Source organism: Coffea arabica, chromosome 5e, assembly GCF_036785885.1.
Source record: "Coffea arabica cultivar ET-39 chromosome 5e, Coffea Arabica ET-39 HiFi, whole genome shotgun sequence".
In the NCBI taxonomy this organism is placed as follows: Eukaryota; Viridiplantae; Streptophyta; class Magnoliopsida; order Gentianales; family Rubiaceae; genus Coffea; species Coffea arabica.
In genome coordinates, this window is record NC_092318.1 from 33172802 (window position 1) to 33190338 (window position 17537).

Genomic DNA, 17537 nt, shown 5'->3' on the forward strand with positions numbered 1-17537 from the left:
TTACCCACAGACAGCATGCCCAACTTCATGGTATGCAACCAGACTTTTGCTCTTGCCATCAGTCATAATTGTCCCTTCCATTCCTGCAACTATTCTATCAATTGAATCGTTGATCTCTTTTGATGAGATTGCTGCCTTCCCACGTCGGCCAGCCAAGATAGCAGCCTCATTTAAGAGATTAGCAAGATCTTCTCCACTAAAACCAGCTGTTCTCATGGCTATCACTTCAAGAGACACATCTGAATCAAATTTTTTATTGCTAGCATGAACTTTCAGAATTTCTGTTCTTCCTCGAATATCTGGTACATCAACGGTTACCTGTGTAAAAGCATGAAATTAAACATTTTCCATTAAACAAGTATTTTCCATTAAACCTCAGTTTGAGGAGTGAGAATCATTGAAGGAGTTATACCTGTCTATCAAAACGTCTTGGTCTCAACAAGGCAGAGTCAAGAACGTCAGCACGGTCAGTAGCCGCAATTAATGCCAGTGTTTCCTTCAAAACCATCCATTTTTGTCAAAAGCTGGTTGAGGGTCTGTTCTCTTTCATCATTGCCTCCTCTAATGCCAGTTCCTCTTTGCCGCCCAACAGCATCAATTTCATCAACTAATACAATGCATGGAGCACTCTCCTTCACTTTCTTGAAAAGATCACAAACACGAGAGGCACCAACACCAACAAACATCTCTACGAACTCTAAACCTGAATCGAGAAAAATGGAACACCTACTTCACCAGCAATAGCTTTAGCTAGGAGGGTCTTTCCAGTACCTGGAGGGCCAACAAGGAAGACCTCCTTAAGGATACGAGCTCCCAAGGCAATGAACCTTTTAGGCTTCTTCAAGAACTCCACAACCTCCATAAAATCTTGTTTTGCTTCATCCACCCCTGCAACATCATCAAAGGTCACACCAGTGCTTGGTTCCATTTGGAACTTGGCTTTTGATTGACCAAAGGCCAATGGAAAATCGGGCCCACCAGGACCACACATCCCTCCAGAAGATCGCCTTGAAAGTAGGAATAGACCTCCAATCAAGATCAGTGGGAAGGCCAAGTTTCCAATCAAGTTGAACAACAGAGAACCAGAGTCCTCTTGAGCATTGTGAGCAGCAAAGTCAATGTTCTTTTCTCTAAATTTCTGAAGAAGCTCTTGCAGAAGTCCTGGAAGTTGCACATGAACTCTCTGCACCCGATTACCCAACTCGGGAGACTGCCTCAACAATGGCAATAGTTCCATTTTCATATAGATCTACTCTTTTTGTGACGCCCCGAAAAAAATGAGTTTGAGAACCCGGAAATTTTCTAATTTCCTAGGGTTTATTTTTTTTTAACGCCCGCTTTTCCTACATTTTCTTGATTAGAAAAATTCCCCAGATAAAGTTTATGAGCAAATATAGTTTTTAAATGATTTTTCTAGTATCGGTTAGTTTTTGAGAGATTAAAAGCGTATTTTGGACGTGGGACCCGCTAGTGCGGCAAATGTAATATATTTTTGATAACTTGTTGGAGTTTTGTGCTAAGTGATATTTTTTTTATAAGGTGTTAAGAGATATTTATGGATTGGTGTGAGAGGGAACAAAGAGATAGAGATTCATTATTTAAGTGACAAGTGTCGCTTGGCCATTGGGTGGAATTTTTGACTTTTATGCCATGTCTTACCATTTGACTTAATAAACTAAAACTTTACCAAAAATTTGCTCCATTTCCAAGCTTCATGGCCGAAGCTCTCTCAAGAAAGGAAGAAAAGAAAGCTCTCAACTTGTTTCTTCAATTTCTTGCTCAAATCTAGCAAATCAACCGTTTAAACTTCCAATTTCTCCATAAAACCTCTTCACTTAGTGTTTGTGAGTTGTTTGGTGGAGTTGTTTGAGAAGCTAAGGTGACAAGTAGCTCTCCCTCTTGTTTTGCTAAGGTGAGTGGTGGATGAACACCTCTCCTTCCTCTAATGATGTTCAATTCATGATTAGTGGTGTTATAAGATGCAATTTCTTGGATTATTTCTTGAGTTTGGTTGAATTGGTGAAGTTTTTATTTTTTTTGAGGAATTTTCTGGTTTAATATGATCATGGTGTTGTGGTCATGTATGATGATTGGAAATGATGTTTAATGACTCTAGGAGGTGGAAAAAGTGATTAAGTACAATCAATTTCTGTTTTGGAAGAAATTTCAGAAAATTAGGTTTTGTAGTTCTTCATTCTGCCCGAATTTATTGCACCATGTTAGAGGCCAAATTGGCCTTTGATTAAAACATGAAAGTTGTAGGTATTGATGAGTTTGAAGTTCCTGTAAAATTCCAGGTCATTTGGACTAGTGTAGAGTGAGATATGTCGATTTTACTGTTGCTGTTCTGGGTTGATCAGAATGCGAAAACTGCACTTGTAATTGGCCATTTTGACTGGAATTGCTTTGGATTTGGATGTTGGTATCTTCTGATGAAATGTATCTGGATGTCTTAGCTACCATATGCCTTTGGAATCAATGCATTTGGACTTGTATGGACCGAGTTGGACTCATTACAGCATTGTGTGATTTGTGAACCTGTTTTAGTGGTTCTGGTTTGGTATTTTTGGCATATTTGACCTAGTTGTGCTAGGAACTGGACTGAGTGACCTTCTACATTGTTGTAGCCCTGGTCCTTAGCTTCGAAACGGTGGGTCTTACACCCCCATCCGACAATTGTAGTGCCTTTGGTACCATTACCGCAAAATGACGTCAAAACTGTTTTTCTGGTTTTGAGCTTAACCTTCATTTCCGGACTTTTTCCTAGCTTGACTTGTACTAGTACTACTTGGAGCTTGCTGAATGGATATTAGATGAACTTATTTGTGTGACTTTGGGACTGGCTGAAGAAATAATGAAGCCATGATGGCTGGGAAAGTAAGCAAATTTAGGGGAAGTGCTGTCCGAAGTTTTAAAGGACTTGTTTGCATTGAGTTTGTGATCTAAGACTTGGATTTGAGCAAGGCAATGTTATGTGATGGATGATTTCTGAGCCGTGGAGGTGAGTGACCTCAAACTACTTCTAAAGTTATTTATGAACCGTTTCTTACATTATTTACTTTTGAACTGTTTCCAAAGTTACTTTTGAAATGTTTTCTTGCATATCATGCGTGCTGGCATGTGAGTGTGCCTTGTTTGCTATATTTCTTGACTTCATGACTTGTATTTTGGTTGATAACGTGTTAAGCGCTTATAATGATTTCCAAAACGAGTTTTCGAGGCGAGTGTGTACTTTATCGCACTCGACCTCGATAAATGTGAAATTTTCGATTGAAATGTTACTTGCGCATGAATGTAAGCCTTTTGGGCTGAACTGGCCATTGCCCCTTGTTACCGGTCGTCTTGAGCCAGAAGTGGACTCGGTCAGGCGATTAGGAACTTGGGTGAACGTTTGGTATACTCGAGTATTACCTATGTAGGTTGGTGGAGCCTGGCCAAAAGCCAGGGACGGGGTGAATGAAATGAAATGAATGACCAAATGAGCGAGGAAATGTCAGGAGAATGAATGTATCCTTTCATGAATGTTACTATCGCTTTCCATTGTAAATGTTTCTTGAATTATTGATTATTGATGGTTAATGTGTTGGCTTTGTTATGTAATTTCATGTTCGGAACCTTATTGAGATTTTAGCTCATTGAGCTTTGTGGAATTACCATGTGGTGTCATTTTCTGCTTTTGTTTTACTCTCACTGTGCAAATGTTGACCTGTAACAAAATTACATTTTTACCCCCGGTTACTTATTGAATTTCTAAAACATTACAATGATTTCACTGGCTCACGAGAGCAAAAATACGTACATCTGATTTCTGAACCATGACATCAATGAAATGAATTTTTGTGAAAACTATTTGATTACTGATTTTACTGGTTACTCACTGGGCTTTTAGCTCACCCCAAAAAAATGTTTTATTTCCCCCCCCACAGGGCTCAAGGTGAAGAAAAGCTTGGATTGCTTATTCACGTGACTGGATGGCTTATATCGTGTACAGTTTAAGTTTGGATCTATTTTATGTACGAGTTGGTCTTGTATAAATATTTGAAATTCATATGGATGTAAGTATACGTTCCACGATTGGAATCAGTTTCCGCTGCATTTGTAATATGTAATCATTGGAGAATTTGATGTAATTTTGAGATTTATATTGTAATTTGGTTGAGGACTGTAGTGAGCGACTGAGTCCCGGCGAGAGCTGGGCGGGCGGCCCGCCGATACCCTGGGGTTCGCCCTTGGGAGAAGTGGGGTCGTCACACTTTTCACTCTATCCTTGTCCAAATACTCCAAAAATCTAGAATAGGACATCCTTGAATTAGAAACCCCTTGCTCATCGACATATGCTTTTCCATCATTAAGTAATGCTGCTCCACCTAATCCTACATTTCTAAGCAACAATTTCAAGAAGCCTCTCCTTCCTTCATGTGATCTCTGGTCAAGGGAAAAAACAAGAAAAAGAGGAGAATTTCTCAAATAGATAACTGAAGTCTCAAGATAACAAGCCATAAGCTGCAGAGGACATTATTATATTATGCAACAAAGAAAAGAAACTGCTTGCGTACATGTGCTAGTTTTATTGCAGGGAGAAGCAGAAACAAAAGGACCAAAGGCCAAGAAGCCACAATGTTATCATTGAGATCGCAAATAAATCCAATTCCAAAACTTCCATTAAATGTTACATCCGAAGGCAAGCTAGGCAAGAGGCAACCAGATTTTGGAGAATATAAGTGATAAACTAATCAAAGGTAAGATAAAATAGACATTCATTGCTAAATTAATTTTTGTAAAGAAAAAGTCTGATATCTTATAGATCAAAACATAAAGAGAAAGATAATCGTTATATATGATATTGGACTATCTGTTGAAACAATTACCTTTCGAGTCAACTGCTGAAGGAAATCAGTTCTCAGTAGATTGCACACCATGATGATCCACAAATTTATGGAAGGAAAAAATATTCCGCAAGTAATGTTTGGAAAAGTGACCTAAAGTAATATATTTGAAAAAGATATAGATGCAGACCTTGAGGTGAGAAGTCCTTCAGCTTTATATGGTAAAGGTTATACATGCTGCTCGATATGTTAGCACTCTGCAACTTCATAACAGGCAAGGAAGCACAGTTTGCTGCTTGCAAATTATTAATAAAGCTTTGCTCTTGCAAGCGAGACCTATAACTCTCCATGGCATTGCAGCAAGATGTCTCATTATTCACTTAATCTCCACAGTATTCAGGAATTTCAGCAATATTCGGAAATACCAGTGGGCAGGCTAATCAAAGAGTTCGATGAAAATAAGATCAAGATACTCTTGCTTTAGATGAATTATCAAAGTTTATCATGCAAATCATAAAGATGCAAGGTGCATTTCTTATTGTTTTTCCTTGTTACCTTTGTTTAAGTGACAGCTAGAAAGTCCGCCGAGTATTTGGTTTGCAGAAGAAGGATTAAGCTTACTAGCTAGCCATCAAAGCACGATATTGGAATAGTCCCTCATAATTGCTAATTCATCAAGCAAGATAGGATTGTTACTCAATGTTTTCATACTATAATTGTCGAAATATAGTTTTTTAATTAGCTGCACCTGATAAGGCATTCTGGCAAATTCTATTGTAGCACACTGCAGTGGTATCAACATCATCGCATGTATCTAGAAGTTTTAATGAAGCCAGAATGCTATCAACCTTATGAACATCTACAATAGGGCAAGAAGCTGAAGTGAGATTGCTAAGATTCTCATTGGCGCCTCGAATTTCCAAGATCTTTTCAACATCTGAAATGCAATGACTGACGGTCCCAGGAGAACTACAAGGCTGGCCTCATATTGAGGACAACAAACCACATTTGCAAGATGTGGAGCTAGGGAAGACCAGCAATCAGTCGCTGTCACACTCAATATAATTTCAATCAAGGAAAAGTTCAACATACTTGAAAAATCAAACACAATCAATCAGTAATTAATAACAACCTCTTACATATGTGAACATGAAGACTGAAGCAACTTGAAGATTAGACTAATTTTTTTGGATGAATGAATGTCATTGAAACTCAGCTATTCTTCTGCTATTCTACATCAAATTCTCGTCAATCACAAGACTCGATACAATCAGTTCAGATGCCACTGTGTTACAGAAATTTAATGTTTTATGTAAAAATACACAAGCCCTATGATATTGCTAAGACATGGTAAAACTCACCTTCATGAAAGACCACTTATTCTTAGTTTGAATTTTATTTCAGGTTTTTAATGTGCTAGGGATATATTGAACTGAAATTTCATAACTGGTGGGCTATTAACAAGCCATGATAAGTTTGGCACCATTTTTCTTATTAACTACTTTTATTGTAGTATGAGTTAAAATACATGACTGTATTACAGTCAAGAACTAAAATCCTTGTATTGAAGCAGAGAACTATAAACCATGTAAAGAAAAAGTGAGCATTTTTGTGCCTGATAACTTTGGCAAGCCGTTATATGAAAGGCATCAGTGGTGAAGGTACCTGTGGTGCATGAGGCTGAAGATCTTTACTCAAAGAGACATAATAAGAAGAAATGAAATGCATAAGGCTGAAGATCTTTACTCAAAGAGACATAATAAGAAGAAATGAAATGAAATGCTTTTTTAGTACTGCATCAGAACCGCCTATGGATTCATGTGAACTGCTCATCAATGGAGGTATATCTGCAGCACATACAAATACATGAATTCATTAGAATTTAGAAGTATATGAACCATGTGCATGTTGCTCTTTGTCTACATTTCACAATAAAGAGCTCTATGACACACTTTAGAAATTCTTATTCAAATGTCAATAGGGACCATCAACAGGCCATGATGTAAGCTCACTATATCTTGACAAATTTGATGGTAAAGTAAATGAATTTCAACTTCAACCGCCAAGTGTTGGATTATGTTATGAAATTGAAATAGCAGGACAAATCATAAATGCTAGGAAAAACTTGAATAGCACTTTTCAACTTTCATCCTTTGGAAGATTTCAGATCAATCAGACTTTAGAACTAAAAACTGATCAAGGGAGTCAAATGTTGTAGTCCGTGAATTTGGATTCCAACTCTCTGGTACAAGTCCGGTAGATGTTTCTAAAAGAACAAGATGGCTATAATAATTGACAAAGATCAAAAGTGCACATGACTTGTAAAATTAATGATTCTACTAAAATATTTCAGCTCATCAATCCTCTCTTTTGCTAATAGTTTCATTTATAGCTCACTATTTGATTATAGCTTGTATTCCTTCCAAAGAAAACAGGTACTGTAGAATTTCAAATCTCAATCACTTTTCTAATAGATACATCAGCTCAGTAGAATATTAAACTCCACATGACAGTAAGATCACTTCTTTTTAAACCCTCATCAAAGTAGTTTAGCGAAAGGATATAGTCCATATGATTAAGAGATATTGATAGTGTAAAATTTAGCTATAAGAAATGCAAATTTACAACTAATAAACAAACAGGAAAGAATTCAATAGCTGCAGTACTCACAGGTATCAAGCAAGAGTGGTTGAAGAAGAATCATTCTTTGCACAACCACTCTCGTTACTCTACCTCTATAAATTGAATGGATTTCAGAATATAACCAGATAAAAAGCTTGCCCTGACTGACTATTTGTGTTTAAATCTGATGAACACATGGAGCTCTAGGGGCTAGGCCTAACCAATAAATTTGGAAATTGTGCGATTTTTCCTCAATAAGTTGACATTGAGAGTTAACACATAGTGCTTCTGTTTTCATATTTCAATGAAAAGTACGAAGTGGCATGTGAGAACCCTCACTTTAAAACATAATTTTCCTAAACTACATGTCTTGCCCTAAGATTTAAACCTTTTGTTATATGCCCTAGCATTGTATTTTACATGTGGTACAACAATTCCCGTGTATTGACCCTATATTTCCCATGCATTACATTTCATTTCTTTTTATTTGAAGTAAAACATTTTCTTGAGTTGGTTTTAAATAATTCACTACTTGTATTTTACCCAGTGTTCTTTTATTAGTGGTAGGGACTTTACATGAAGGATTAGAGGTGTTAAATAAGTATTGGTACATTTGGAAAGGTTAAAATATCATTAGTCAAATATTAAGGGAGGATTGGACAAGAATGGGGATAAGTGGCAAAACCCTAGCCATGGATCTTGTTTGACCAAAAGTTAGAAGATAATTTAAACCATCTTGGAGCTTTCTTTCCCTTAGCATGGCCAAATTTCTTGATGCTTAGAGAGGAAGAGAGAAACTCCATTTTCCTTGCTTTCTAACCCTAGTAAATCAAGAGCAAAAATCAAAAGAGAAAGATCTTGAGTGAGTTGAGAAACTTCCCTTCATTCCTAGTGGTTGTTCCAAGCTTGAAGATTTCCTTTTGGTGGATTGATTTGGAGGTTCAAACTCATTACAAGAGAGGTAAATAATCTTTAAATGAGAGTTTTATAGTGTTTTATCATGTACTTTAAGTTTTAATGGCAAACTACAAGATGTTTTGGTTGAGATTTGGGGTTAATCTCTTGAATGAAACAAGTAGTAGTTGAGTTAGTTAGTATGCCTACCAAGTGTTTGATGAAATGTTTGGACTTTGCTCATGTTTGTTTATGAGGTATTAACATGTTTTAAACCTCTTTTGAGTTAGATCTACCACTTGATATGTTATTTAAATGAAAATCATGGGAGGGTGAAGGTTGAGTGAATATGTGAAAGTGTGGACTGTTCTTCTTTGCCTTGGCTGACCGGTTCTTGAAGGAAGGGTTTTCCCTTGATTTTTGTGATTTATTTGCACCTTAATCATGCCTAAGAAAATTGGCTAGACATTGGTTAAGCTTATGTGTGAGTTGGAAAGAAATTGAAGCAAGTAAAGTGGTTGGTCAGACCACTAGTGGACTGTTTTGGTTTCCCTTGATAACTAGACTGCTATGGTCATTCTTAAACATGTTTATGTGTTACATTTTGAACTCCAATGGTACTAGGTGACTTGAATCCCAGTATATGAATATTTGAGGACTAATTTGGGTAAATTTGAACTAAAACAAATGAACATAGCACCAAGAACTAATGTAGTTTTGCTTGAGGTTAGGGCTGATCCAGAGTTGGAAAATCAGCCAACTTGTCTGAGCTACTGGTACTGATAGGAGATGATCTAGAGTATATATTTAGTACCGTTGGAAAGCCCTTCGAGTCTAGTTTCCAACGCCACTGACGGCATCTAATTCCGACCTTCCTACAGTGAGATATAGCCGTTTTACCGAGACTGCGTGGGCGCGACTGTTTTACCCGCGAAGAACATTTTAAGCTTGAATGAAACTTTTCTTTTGCCCAACTTTCATGCACTTATTGACCTTGTTTACTCATGAAATTTTACTGCATTTTGGGCCTAATTTGCATGACGAATTGAGTGACTTTAATCACTCACTTGGTCACTTAATGAGCCTACAATTGAGTGGGAAATGAACCTAATTTGTTAACGATTTCACTCGTTGCCCTAGGATTGGGAAACGAAGGTGGTCGTAACTGAGATACTTGACGTTTGAATACTGCATTGCTTGATAGGTGAGTGTTCCACTACCTGCTACCTGTTATGTGAAATATCTGAATATCTGAAATAATTGATTTATGACTGTTGGAACCAAATACTGTTTTGATAAAAATGGAGGCGATCGTGTACTTTATAGCACTCGACCTCCCTTGTTTTCCAATAAGGCTCTGTATACTATTATTATAAGATGTGATTTCTCTATATATGACTGTGTTTGAGTTGTTTGGGTGATATCCCATCAACTACTACTACTGTTTGGGTACCCAACCTCTTAGGTGAGTCGGTTGTATCGAGTCAGCAAGGGCTTGGACGAGAAGGCCGATAAACCTTGGGGACTGATGTTTGGAGGTCCCTGGTGAAGTATAGCCGTTGTGCTTACTTGTTGTGTTGCCCAACATCACCAGTGGTAAAATCCTCGACTTGATCCTGTTTCTTTGGAATCTTAGATTCCTAGTATACTCGAGTATTACCATTCCTGTTCTTGTTTGGTGTTCGGGCCCGATAGGGGGTTGACTGGTGGACGGAGATCGGTGAAAGTGGTGTTCTACGGACTTTATATTCTGTGCACGCAAGTGTTGACGGAGAGTCAACGGAGGCATTTATGATCAAGCTCAAGTGGATCTTTGGCTTTTGAAAGCCACCCGTATCCTTGAATTGAACTGTGTTTAAACTGTCATTCTCCTGTACGATGTTTATTTGATCATTTTGTGCCCTTATTTGGCTATGTGATTACTTGTTTTACTTGGAACCTCACTGCGTTTTAGCTCACCCTACTCCCTTTGTTTTCCTTAACAGATCGGGGATGGACTAACGGTCAAGAGCTTTCTTAGCTTTATTTTGCTTGGTCTTGTAACCCTTTTGTTAAGACGACTTTACTTTTGACTTTTGTCAGTTTGGATTCATAAGTTCGTTTTATGTTACGTAATTGTAGTATGGAGTAGTAAGTGTGACTTTTAGTTTAACATTTTAAATTTGGAAAGTTGGCTCGACGATTATAAGCCATTAGGGTTTGTACACTTAAATTTGAAGTTATTTCACCAGTTATTTTTGAGTTATTAGTTCTTTGATTGACTGAGCCTCGGCGAGAGTTGTGCAGGCAGTCCGCTGATACCCTGGGGTTCGCCCTAGGGAGAGGTGGGGCTGTCACAGGTGGTATCAGAACCTAGGTTTGAATTAACTTGGGCGAGTTAGAAATTTTTTACTTGAGGATTATATCTCATTATTTCCCTTAAGAGTACTTAAGTTTATCTACACTTTGTGTAGGATGGACGGATCTAGTGGCCCTGGTGATAGATCGGTTGGCAAGACGTCCCGCGAGAACTTACCGATGATTAGATACCAGACCAGGCCCGGAGAAGCTATAGCCTATTGGAGCCCATCCGACCGCTATAAGCGTTGCGAGTGTCGGCATATTTACACTTATCCTAATGAAATAGTTCTGGCCGTTGTGAAGGAACGCAAGGTCCTAGCGTGGGACAATACTAGGCTTGGAGTTAAAGTGAGTTACCTGAAGGAAACTATTAAAAAGCAAGTCGAGCGGATTAAGAAACTTGAATATGATGTGGTCAAGGGTCGAGATAGGGTTGATGACCTGTGCGCGCAGCTTGGAGAAGCTCAAGAGCGTATGGCCAAGAAAGCCGGGAAAGTGAGGAATAGAGCAGAGTCCATTCTAAATATTTGTAATGATCTACTGGGAGAAGTGAGCGATGAGACTTCTCACATTGGAAATGACACAGGCGTTGAACCTGCCCAGAGCGAGAGGTCAGCCATTCCCACCGCGGATTAGGCCCTCACTATTTGGTTACTATTGTGGATGATTTTGACTACTGTACATAGAAAGGATAGAGGATGTGGTGACTCGGTGGTTGTATAGCTTTCTTTTGACTACTTACACTAGGGTTTCGCTCGATATGACTACAGTCCTGTACTTTTGAGGCTTTTGATCTTGTTATCTTGTAAACAACTGTAATGAGCCTTTGAATGTATAATACTGTGACTTTGACTGTGACTGTGACTGTGACTTTGACTTTGACTTTGACTCTGTTTCGGCATTGGCGTTTAACTGCTTTGCATTTTCACTTGCTTATCGTGACTCCGATTTCATTTTTATATGACTTTTAAATATAAATGAGTATCTGATATATACCCATACTTGCTTACCCCGTTAGTTAAAATACTTGGGTCTAAACCAGTGAGTGATTATGGAGACTAAATGACAACGTGATCGGGACCGTGGATCTGGATCTAGGCAGGCCCATAATCAAGAGGGGGAACAAGGTTTTGTGGTAACCAAGACCAGGGACCCAGAGGTAAGAAGGGGACCAGGTAACTACAATTATCAATCGTATGACTGATTTACTGACCCGTTTGGTTGACCAACAAGGTCAAGTACTTGATAACCAGCAAAGAGACCTTGAAGTAGGCGAAAATAGGGCCCAGGAACGGTTCCAAAAGTTCGCTCCTCCTAAATTTCTTAGAGGACTAGATCCCGAAACTGCCGAGAACTGGTTTGAAAGAATGAAAGATATTTTTGCTGCTTCGCGTGGTCCCTACGCGGAGTTAGCTTGGGGTCAAGTGGTGTTATTATCCCGATTATGTGAGTAAGTGGAAAGAACTAGGTGCTCTCCTTGGGCGTAAGCTATGAATCATGACTGTTAGAAGCATAAACCCTTTATCATGGTACTTGAAAGATATAGATATGTATGTCAGGTAGGAATCTCTAATAAGGGTGATTTACTCTTGGGACCAGCCGGTTCGAGTTGTGAATTATCTTATTGTGGATTCTTGTACTTGAGTGCCAAAAAGTGGAGAGCACTAGAATAAGGGTCTGTATCTTGATTGTACATGAGAAGTTTAGATGGCAAAAGTCAAGCGCGGAAGATTCTAACAGTTGACCTAGTAATTGGACTGATTGAGGTAATGGATCTTGGAAGGTTATTATGGACTAACCTAGTCATAGTCTGGTTTGGGTTTCTATTAATGATGGTTAGATTGTAGTGTACATCGAGAAATTTACACTGAAGACCTATTTCCTTCTCCTATGACGTGAGGACTTGATAAATGTTTATTGGATTGGGAGGTTGTATTAACTGCAACTATATAGGTATTTCTACCTCTCTTGTGATATCTGATACCTGTAACTTGGTTCTCGACGAACTACCCTTACCTATACTCCCTTGACACCTATCCACTAATGTCAAAGTATAGACTTGGCTTGATCATTACCATGTTGATACTGAGAGTTTTGGAATTATGTATGGGGGTTTGAGGAAAAGAATTGGGTTCTATACTTATATCCAAAAACTTGAGATGAGGTGTGGAACTTTTGAGATACGAAGTATACTTTAGGATTTCATTATGTACATAAGTGATAAGGATACTCCTTGTGTCAAAATCTCCGAATAAGAATAAGTGGTATAGTATCTTGAGATATTGCCCTAAATGTATCCTACTGTCTTGTCTATCTCATTTGAGAATAGCTTAGTTTAATTCTTCGTTGTTGGATTGGAAGTGAATAAACTTAAAAGTTATATGACTAGAGTTTCCAATCGTAATGAGTTACTTCCTGCTCCTTTGATTTGCCTGGCAAGCTGTCATCAATTTAAGTGAATCGGCGAGATGACAAATTTGACTGATCTGTATAAGAATATAGAGATTATTCGAATGGAAGTAGAGTTCCAAAAGAGATTAGTGTAGCACTGGGAAGGACGATGGGAATAAGAGTACTTGGAGAAAATTGAACTACTGCACCAGAACATAGAATTGAAAAAGAAATGCGAAGGGATTCCAGAAGTGGTACGGAATAAGTTTCAATTAGTGCATTTGCCTAGTCGAATAGCATCTCAAGACATTCATAGTTAAGTTAGCCCTTAGTGAGGTCTTGTCTGAAATAGTTGTGATCATTGGACTCTGCGTAGTGAAATTTTATGTAGTAAGCTATTTTTCGTTAGGAACAGTGAACTTTGTACCTGCTATTTTAATAAGTGCTATTAAATATTGTTGGTTGGGCAGTATTGGATCCTTGTCCATGAGTCAATTGCTATAATTTCGCTTGTCCATTAGAAATTTTCAGTTTTATGGAGAATTTTCTACCCACACATCATGCTTGAGTGTTGGCCATGGTCTGATAGTTTTGCTATGTGAAATATTTAGCTTTTATATGCTAGTTTGACTTGCCTAAAGAAAATTCCAACTTGTGATTAGGAATTTCAGCTCAGAGTTTCATTTTCTAACTTGAGTAGGTGACGGTTATATGCTTGATTTAGTGAATTGTTGGCTTGGTACGTATATACACTTGAGTTGAAACTGCTTTGTGGGAAGAATGAAGCCTTGAATTGGCTGCAAAAATTAGTAAACACAAATGAAGTGCCGCTGAAAATTTGTCCGCAGGAAACCTTGGGCAGTTTTAGGAAATCTGTTATATCTTGATGAAGAAAGGTCAGAAATGAGTTCCGTTTGTTGAGTTTAGAACTAGATTCAGAATACTATCAATTATGAAAATTTCAGTATTGTTCTCAATTTTCATGAATATCTGTGATTTTTTAAAATTGACGAAATTGCATACCTGTTCTATCTCTTACTGGGTGAAGAGCAACTTAAGGTTGGAATTTGACTGACTTGTGGATTGAATCTTACAATGGTACCTTCTAGAAAGTTGTAACTCTTTGAATCTATTTTGTGACGGTATAGAGTCTATAAATTTTGGAACTAAGAAACTTGAGATATGACTTTCAAATGGTATCACGCAAAACTAGAAAATTTCTATTTTCCTAGAACTGTTCCTACTTTCATTTCCAACTTTATGATTGGAGTTGGTAAACTATTTTGAGGTTGGCTTTTGAGTGGAATTGAGGTTTAAATGAAAGGAAATGAGTTTATTCAAATCCTTTTAGGTCGAACAATTTCCAACTTTGTATTTTGAATGCCTTTTCTTATTTCTCCAAACTTTTGACTATAAGTGATACTCTTGTGCTCTAAATGACTTTTGGCAACGTTGATTTGTAAGTACATGAGGATTACTCCTCGATTGGAACAAGCAAATATTATATTTTGATAAGTTATACGGGTATAAAATTTGTAAATTGATGCATATTCTAAATAAAGTTTTGGAACCTCAATTTCTTCCTATATTTGGCTTTGTATTGCTAGTATTTTACTATAGTATATGACCACAGGCCTCGAGAGAGTTCAATAGGGCATTTGATTAAAATATCCGGAGCTATTCAGTGATCAAGGTGAGAATTTCGAGAACGAAATTCTTTGAAGGGAGAGAGAGTGTGAGAACCCTCACTTTAAAACACAATTTCCCTAAACTACATGCCTTGCCCTAAGATTTAAACCATTCATTATATGCCCTAGCATTGTATTTTACATGTGATACAACAATTCCCTTGTATTGACCCTCACTTTAAAACACAGTTTTTTTTTATTTACATGCCTTATTCTAAGACTTAGACCACTTATAACATGCCCTTGCATCATATTCCCTATGTGTTACAACATTTCCCATGTATTACATTTCATTTCTTTTTACTTGAAGTAAAACATTTTCTTGAGTTGGTTTTAAATAATTCACCACTTGTATTTTACCCAGTGTTCTTTTATTAGTGGTAGGGACTTTACATGAAGGATTAGATGTGTTAAATAAGTATTGGTACATTTGGAAAGGTTAAAATATCATTAGTCAAAGACTGAGGGAGGATTGGACAAGAATGGGGACAAGTGGCAAAACTCTAGCCACGGATCTTGTTTGACCAAAAGTTAGAAGATAATTTAAACCATGTTGGAGCTTTCTTTCCCTTAGCTTGGCCAAATTTCTTGAAGCTTAGAGAGGAAGAGAGAAACTCCATTTTCCTTGCTTTCTAACCTTAGTAAATCAAGAGCAAAAATCAAAAGAGAAAGATCTTGAGTGAGTTGAGAAACTTCCCTTCATTCCTAGTGGTTGTTCCAAGCTTGAAGTTTTCCTTTTGGTGGATTGATTTGGTGGTTCAAGCTCATTACAAGAGAGGTAAATAATCTTTAAATGAGAGTTTTATTGTATTTTGTCATGTACTTTAAAATTTAATGGCAAACTACCAGATGTTTTGGTTGAGATTTGGGGTTAATCTCTTGAATGAAACAAGTAATAGTTGAATTAGTTAGTATGCCTACCAAGTGTTTGATGAAATGTTTGGACTTTGCTCATGTTTGTTTATAAGGTATTAACATGTTTTAAACCTCTTTTGAGTTAGATCTACCACTTGATATGTTATTTAAATGAAAATCATGGGAGGGTGAAGGTTGAGTGAATATGTTAAAGTGTGGACTGTTCTTCTTTGCCTTGGCTGACCGGTTCTTGAAGGATGGGTTTTTCCTTGATTTTTGTGATTTATTTACACCTTAATCATACCTAAGAAACTTGGCTAGACATTGGTTAAGCTCATGTGTGAGTTGGAATGAAATTGAAGTGAGTAAAGTGGTTTGTTAGACCACTAGTGGACTGTTTTGGTTTCCCTTGATAACTAGACTGCTATGGTCATTCTTAAACACGTTTATGTGTTACATTATGAAATCCAATGGTACTAGGTGACTTGAATCCCGGTATATGAACATTTGAGGACTGATTTGGGTAAATTTGAACCAAAACAAAAGAAGATAGCACCAAGAACTAATGTAGTTTTGCTTGAGGTTAGGGCTGATCCAGGGTTGAAAAATCAGCCAACTTGTCTGAGCTACTGGTACTGATAGGAGATGATCTAGAGTGTGTATTTGATACCGTTGGAAAGCCCTTCGAGTCTAGTTTTTAACGCCACTGACAACTCCTAATTCCGACCTTCCTACAGTGAGATATAGCCGTTTTATCGAGACTGCGTGAGCGCGACTGTTTTACCCGCGAAGAACATTTTAAGCTTGAATGAAACTTTTCTTTCGCCCAACTTTCATGCACTTATTGAACTTGTTTTCTCATGAACTTTTACTGCATTTTGGGCCTAATTTGCATGATGAATTGAGCGACTTTAACCACTCACTTGGTCACTTAATGAGCCTACAATTGAGTGGAAAGTGAACCTAATTTGTTAACGATTTTACTCGTTGCCCTAGAATTGGAAAATGAATGTGGTCGTAACTGAGATACTTGACGTTTGACTACTGCATTGCTTGACAGGTGAGTGTTCCACTACTTGCTACCTGTTATGTGAAATATCTGAATATCTGAAATACTTGATTTATGACTATTGGAACCAAATACTGTTTTGATAAAATGGAGGCGAGCGTGTACTTTATCGCACTCGACCTCTCTTGTTTTCCAATAAGGCTCCGTATACTGTTATTATGAGATGTGATTTCTCTATATATGACTGTGTTTGAGTTGTTTGGGTGATATCCCATCAACTACTGCTACTGTTTGGGTATCCAACCTCTTAGGTGAGTCGGTTGTATCGAGCCTGCAAGAGTTTGGTCGAGAAGGCCGATAAACCTTGGGGACTGATATTTGGAGGTCCCTGGTGAAGTATAGCCGTTGTGCTTGCTTGTTGTGTTGTCCAGCATCACCAGTGGTAAAATTCTGAACTTGATCTTGTTTCTTTGGAATCTTGGATTCCTGGTATACTCGAGTATTGCCATTCCTGTTCCTGTTTGGTGTTCGGGCCCGATAGGGGGTTGACTGGTGGACGGAGATCGGTGAAAGTGGTGTTCTATGAACTTTATATTCTGTGTACACAAGTGTTGACGGAGAGTCAATGGAGGCATTTATGATCAAACTCAAGTGGATCTTTGGATTTTGAAAGCCACCCGTATCCTTGAATTGAATTGTGTTTAAACTGTCATTCTCCTGTACGATGTTTATTTGATCATTTTGTGCCCTTATTTGGCTATGTGATTACTTGTTTTACTTGGAACCTCATTGGGCTTTAGCTCACCCCACTCCCTTTGTTTTCCTTAACAAATCGGGGATGGACTAACAGTCCAGAGTTTTCTTAACTTTATTTTGCTTGGACTTGTAACCCTTTTGTTAAGACGACTTTAC

The 17537-nt window shown here is 37.8% G+C and overlaps 1 pseudogene; it reads right to left on the bottom strand.

Moving 5' to 3' along the window:
* LOC113743968 (ATP-dependent zinc metalloprotease FTSH 2, chloroplastic-like) lies at window positions 1-5176 on the bottom strand (annotated as a pseudogene).
* Between the last annotated feature and the right edge of the window lie 12361 nt (window positions 5177-17537).